At 37.9% G+C, this 7,029-nt stretch overlaps 1 non-coding gene across 1 annotated transcript in view; it reads right to left on the bottom strand.

Annotated features, from left to right (window-relative positions):
• TRNAP-UGG (transfer RNA proline (anticodon UGG)) overlaps positions 1 to 24 on the bottom strand; it is a 74-nt gene extending 50 nt beyond the window's left edge. Inside the window, exon 1 of the tRNA in view lies at positions 1 to 24. This exon is cut by the window's left edge and continues 50 nt beyond it. This is a non-coding gene — a tRNA (tRNA-Pro).
• Between the last annotated feature and the right edge of the window lie 7,005 nt (positions 25 to 7,029).

Raw genomic sequence — 7,029 nt, forward strand, 5'->3', positions numbered from 1 at the left:
GCTACCAAGCTGCGCTACATCCCTTTCAATTGTTGTACAGTTTCATTGTAGGGAATCCTTGTCTTGTTTTCCACATCGTTATTTCCTAATATCTAGAGACAATTTCTCTTGCCATTTCTTCTTTTTGATTTCATATAATCAAAGAATTATATACATATGAAACCTAACGTATAAAAAAATGAATATTTATCGGTAATGCTCAGTAAGAAAGGGTCATCTTTTTCTGTTTTAGGGACAAGTAGATCTAATCCACCGGATTATTGTACATATTCATTTTCATTTTAGTTCGGGATTAGGGATTTCGTGTACAAATACAAGTGATCTTTAGCTACAGATACATCTGATCATATATGTATTCCAATAAAGAAGGAGGATTTTCAATGCGAGATATAAAAACATATCTCTCCGTGGCACCTGTGCTAACTACGCTATGGTTCGGGTCTTTAGCAGGTCTATTGATAGAGATCAATCGTTTATTCCCAGATGCGTTGACATTCCCCTTTTTTTCATTCTAGTTATTGACATGGGAAGGGGTGAAGAAGATTAGAGATACAACAAATTCTCTGTGACTAATCCACCCTTTTGAATTTTTTTTTTAAGTTGTTTAGGAAGGAAAGAGAAAGAAAAGTGGATTAAACCTCAGCGAAACTCGGGCTCAGCATAGAATTAATAGAGGGAGAACAGAAATAGAAATGTGGGTCTAGGACAGGCTGTTCAAGAGCATACAAGATAGTAAATGAAATACTGACTGGGATTAGAAATAATGGATAGTTAGAAATAATTGTATTACTTATTATTACTCTATTGATTGCAGCGAAATCTTTCATAATTGGATTTCGAGTTATCAGTTAGCAACTTCTATTTATTTTTCCTTCTTTTCGTATTCTTCGATTCAGATCGAAAATAGAAGAGTGGAGGGAATCCAAAATCCAAAGGAGGTTCATGGCCAAGGGTAAAGATGTCAGAATAAGAGTTATTTTGGAATGTACCAGTTGTGTCCGAAATGATTTAAATAAGGAATCGCGGGGCATTTCCAGATATATTACTCAAAAGAATCGACACAATACGCCTAGTCGATTGGACTTGAGAAAATTCTGTCCTTATTGTTACAAGCATACGATTCATGGGGAGATAAAGAAATAGATCGAACAGAATAGAATGTCTGTTCCACCCTTCCAAGGAACAGGACAAAATTACATATAGATAGATATATAAAATATAAACAAATCAAGTACTATTACTATTTCGGTCGGATCCGAAACCGAAATGAATGAAGAAATAAGATTTTAGAGATAAGGAATAAATCATGGATAAATCCAAGCGACCCTTTCGTAAATCCAAGCGATCTTTTCGTAGGCGTTTGCCCCCAATTGGATCGGGGGATCGAATTGATTATAGAAATATGAGTTTAATTAGTCGATTTATTAGTGAACAAGGAAAAATATTATCTAGACGAGTGAATAGATTGACCTTGAAACAACAACGATTAATTACTATTGCTATAAAACAAGCTCGTATTTTATCTTCGTTACCTTTTCTTAATAATGAGAAACAATTTGAAAGAACCGAGTCGACCCCTAGAACTGCTGGTCCTAAAACCAGAAATAAATAGGCCTACTTCTCAATTGAATCAAAACTCTAATTGGAATTCAAACTCAGATTGAGGTTTTGTTCGAAAAAGCCGAGATACTTGATTGTCGCGTCGTAAGAAAAAAAAAAAAAGAATGAATGGGGAAGAAAAAATATTTTTTTTTATTGAAAAGTGTTCGTTCATTTCTAATATTTATCATATTCATTTCTACTCTACCTTCCCGGAGTTCATTCTCCGGGGAACTCCGTTTAAATCATTTCGGTGAATTCGTTCCAGTCGCCTTATTTGATAATCTCATTTGAAATCATGTAAATGCAATTCCTATTTGATATAGCTATTTGTGCAAGTAGTATTTTACGATTAAGAAGCAACTGCCTCTTGTACAGATCGTGCATTAATCGACTATAACTATAGGATACCCCATTTTCACGAGTTACTGCATTTATCCGAGTGATCCACAAACGACGAAAATCTCTCTTTTGCCTGCATCTATCCCGATGACTGGAAACCAAAGCTCTCATTTTCTGTTGAGTAGTAGTTCGAGTAAGTCTTGAATGAGCCCCTCGAAAGGTTGATGCAAATAAACGAATTTTTGTTCGACGTCTCCGAGCTATATATCCCCGCCTAACTCTGGTCATTGAATCAAATGAAACCTTGATGAATAACTAATTGATTTCTTTTCTTTCAGTCATTCTTTTCCCCTCCCCTAGTTTATTAGTAACAAAACGGATTCTTCCGATGTATAAAATAAAAATTCCAATGGCTTTTGCTACTATGACCTTCCCAACCACGATTTTTGATTTCTTCCAGGCATTTCACCTCGGAATAAGAAATTGTACCGATATTAGATATAAAATATCTAGTAAATAGGTAGTAATAAATAGAGAAAAATGGAGAAATAAATAAATAGTGGCTTCCATCGTTTCTATGATTACTTCTTAAACGGTGAGGTCCTCTCTATACACCGGAGCTCCTTCCCCCATTTAATCAATGTTATTAGTAACTTGTACAGTTCACACTCTTTGGCTCTACCCATAAAATTATCCAGTATATAGGTCTTTTCACAATGAGATCCATCCATACAGTGACGGCATTTAATTATGAAGGTTGGCTAGGTAGCTAACCCTGTTAGTCCGTTCTTGCAAGAGTAGAAGCATAATCTTTCTGCTTTTAAAATACTATTTTCCCCGCTTAATGGATAACCATTTGCTACCAATGGGGAATTGATTTTCATCTCAAATCGAGGTGATTGGATTTGCACCAATGGAAACCATAAATTCCATACACAATAGAGGTATATGATAGATCTTTATTTTGAGATAGTGAATGGAATGGAGTTCTTCCATTCTATCCTACTCATTGGTACTGGTCATTGATACTGGAAAAATCGTCTCATTTGTTCCAGATCATGATCTGAACGAGTCGCACATACACCCTAGTACATGTTCCTCGACGCTGAGGACATCCTCGAAGGGCAGGGGATTTCGTGACATTTTTGATTGGCTGTCTTGTGTTTCTAATAAGTTGTTTAATAGTTGGCATGCTGAATCGTATACAGAATGGGCTGGTTTAGATCGATCCTAACCGGATGATTATGAATTACTTCCATTTCATATAATATTTTACCAGGTTAAGAAGATAAAATATCAAATCACGGCTCATTCGAATTATGGTTCGAAATGGAATCAAGAATTTATGTGAAATCCCCGGTATTTTCGACCGCGACAACATCAACAATGCCATGGGCTTGGGCTTCTGTTGCTGACATAAAAACATCCCTTTCCATGTCTTCGGATATAACCCATAAAGGCTTGCCGGTTCTTTGTACATAAACCCTTGTGAGGGTTTCGCGGAGTTTCAGTAGTTCTTCCGCTTCCAGGATAAATTCTCCTGTGGGTGCCTCATAAAAAGAACTAGCAGGTTGGTGGATCATAACCCTGATGATATAACATAATGAACGGTTCCTCTATCTCGCACGATCGGTCGAAGGGAAGGGATAAAGAATAACAAGAATAAAAAGATAGAATTAGAATTGAACAACCGTACAGGCATCTTTTATGCATTGCATACGGCTCCGCAATGGAATTTCCTTTTCCCTTCCATCGAAGAAAGAGACAAATAGAATCCATCAGACCCAGATCGTTGAATGATCCATTTACCATCTTTCCTTTCGGAGGAGTCAAAAAATACTATGATGGTTCCGTTGCTTTATATATTTATCTCGTCTGTGATTCAGCAATCCCAAAGTTTCTTTATGATCCGATCAAATAAGGAAAAAATGATCTTTTTTTTTTTTCATTTTCGTACTCTTTCATAACATAAATATCGGAAAGAGGCTTCTGGTGTGAAAGCAAAAAAAAGGTTTGTGACGCTGAAATGGACCCCCGATACATAAGATCAAATCGTAAATAACCTTTGTTTCATACTACTATCTCGATATATAATCTCATGTTATGTTATGAAAAAAAAATAATAGTTTGCTCATATCGAACTCGAAGTGCCATGCTATTATTACTTATTATTCATATTCCATATGGCGAAGGCATAGTCTTCTTTTTTTTTTCTCAAATAAAAAAAAACTCATTGGCGCCAAGCGTGAGGGAATGCTAGACGTTTGGTAATTTCTCCTCCGACTAGGAGAAAAGATCCCATTGAAGCGGCTAATCCCATGCATATTGTATGTATGTCTGGTGGCACAAATTGCATAGTATCATAAATAGCTATTCCTGGTATTACCCATCCGCCGGGAGAGTTTATAAACAAATACAGATCCCTGGTATCATCCTCTATACTGAGATATACCATGAGACCAACAAGTTGATTCGAGATCTCGCTATCAACCTCTTGTCCTAAAAAAAGTAATCTTTCTCGATGAAGTCGGTTGATTAGGACAAAATTGTATCCCTTAGGAACCGCACACGCACCTTTGGATGCATACGGTTCAAAAAATCAAAATTGCGAAAAAAAAAAAAGAATTCATTGAACTTATCGAACTAACCCCTCATTGATGTATTCTTTCATCGAGATCCAAATCACGATGTAATTTTCTTGTTCCTAAATGGGCCTCTTCAATTCTTTTAGGTTTATGCTCTACTCCGGGTAAAGATCTGCCCGAATTCTATTTGCACATATAGGACAAATGATCACAGTACCGCTTCTTTTTGTTCCGACTTCTTTTTTTTTTTCAATTCGTTTTCATGTTCATGCCTTCCGCCAAATATTCGACTAATCATATTATTCCATTAATTGGTAGTTTTAGAGGTATAAATAGGGATCATTTATGATACGAGTAGTAATCATACATAGATTACCAATTTGGTATTTTTTGAACGGAGCCTGGATACTTCATTTTATTGGTCCAAGCCAACCATAAATTCTTCTAATTGAGAATATTGATCCCCAACCAACAAATAAATTGATCTAATTGCATTGCACTTCACGCTCCGAATTGAATTATTGATGGTTTAATCAATCTTTCTTGGGTGAAACAGAGGATATCTCGATCGGGGGAGAGAACGGGGAAATCCCATATGACCCAATATGTCTGACAAGTCGCACTATACGTCAACCCAAACTGCATCTTCCTCTCCAGGACTCCGAAAAGGTACTTTTGGAACACCAATAGGCATAAAATGAAAGAAAAATTAAGTACTCTATTTCACTTTGATGTGGAAACGTAACAATGGGTTTATTGTCTTCATAATATTGTCGTTTATCGTATTTTATCCATAGATTGGAAGGTTCATGGAGAAGACGGGTTGAATAAAGGAAAATTCGTACAAATGGATCGTTCGAAGGATGAACAAGTATCTATGCATTCGCTCACAAAAATAGGATCAATCCCCCCATTGCGTATTGGTACTTATCGAGTATAGAATAGATCTGCTTCTCTTTGTTCCTACGAACAGAATTGTTAAATTATTACCAATGGAACGGAATAAATATTAACTCTTGCTTTGAGATAATCCACTGAAAAGGCGAGGTCCATAGCATCAATCAGTCTTTTCCAATGTGATAAAGTTACATAGTGTCTATTTTTTCTTTGATAAAATAAGGGGTATTTCCATGGGTTTGCCTTGGTATCGTGTTCATACCGTCGTATTGAATGATCCCGGTCGGTTACTTTCTGTCCATATAATGCATACAGCTCTAGTTTCTGGTTGGGCCGGTTCGATGGCTCTATACGAATTAGCCGTTTTTGATCCCTCTGATCCCGTCCTTGATCCAATGTGGAGACAAGGTATGTTCGTTATACCCTTCATGACTCGTTTAGGGATAACCAATTCATGGGGTGGTTGGAGTATCACAGGAGGAACTATAACGAATCCGGGTATTTGGAGTTACGAAGGTGTGGCTGGGGCACATATTGTGTTTTCTGGCTTGTGCTTCTTAGCAGCCATCTGGCATTGGGTGTATTGGGACCTAGAAATATTCTGTGATGAACGTACGGGAAAACCCTCTTTGGATTTGCCCAAGATCTTTGGAATTCATTTATTTCTCTCAGGGGTGGCTTGCTTTGGGTTTGGCGCATTTCATGTAACAGGCTTGTATGGTCCTGGAATATGGGTGTCCGATCCTTATGGTCTAACCGGAAAAGTACAATCTGTAAATCCAGCGTGGGGCGCAGAAGGTTTTGATCCTTTTGTTCCGGGAGGAATAGCCTCTCATCATATTGCAGCGGGGACATTGGGGATATTGGCGGGACTATTCCATCTTAGTGTCCGCCCGCCCCAACGTTTATACAAAGGATTACGTATGGGCAATATTGAAACTGTACTTTCTAGTAGTATCGCTGCTGTCTTTTTTGCAGCTTTCGTCGTTGCTGGAACTATGTGGTATGGTTCAGCAACTACTCCCATAGAATTATTTGGTCCCACTCGTTATCAGTGGGATCAGGGATACTTCCAGCAAGAAATATATCGAAGAGTTGGAGCCGGGCTAGCCGAAAATCTGAGTTTATCGGAAGCTTGGTCTAAAATTCCCGAAAAATTAGCTTTTTATGATTACATCGGTAATAATCCGGCGAAGGGGGGATTATTCAGAGCAGGCTCAATGGACAATGGGGATGGAATAGCTGTTGGATGGTTAGGACACCCCATCTTTAGAGATAAAGAGGGGCATGAGCTTTTTGTACGTCGTATGCCTACTTTTTTTGAAACATTTCCGGTGGTTTTGGTAGACGGAGACGGAATTGTGAGAGCGGATGTTCCTTTTAGAAGGGCAGAATCGAAGTATAGTGTCGAACAAGTAGGTGTAACTGTTGAGTTCTATGGTGGCGAACTCAATGGGGTCAGTTATGGCGATCCTGCTACTGTGAAAAAATATGCTAGACGTGCCCAATTGGGTGAAATTTTTGAATTAGATCGTGCTACTTTGAAATCCGATGGTGTTTTTCGTAGCAGTCCAAGGGGTTGGTTTACTTTTGGACATGCTACGTT

This window comes from Tasmannia lanceolata, unplaced genomic scaffold (genome assembly GCF_043159265.1).
Source record: "Tasmannia lanceolata isolate RefF3 unplaced genomic scaffold, GAP_Taslan_0.1 ptg000459l, whole genome shotgun sequence".
NCBI lineage: Eukaryota > Viridiplantae > Streptophyta > Magnoliopsida > Canellales > Winteraceae > Tasmannia > Tasmannia lanceolata.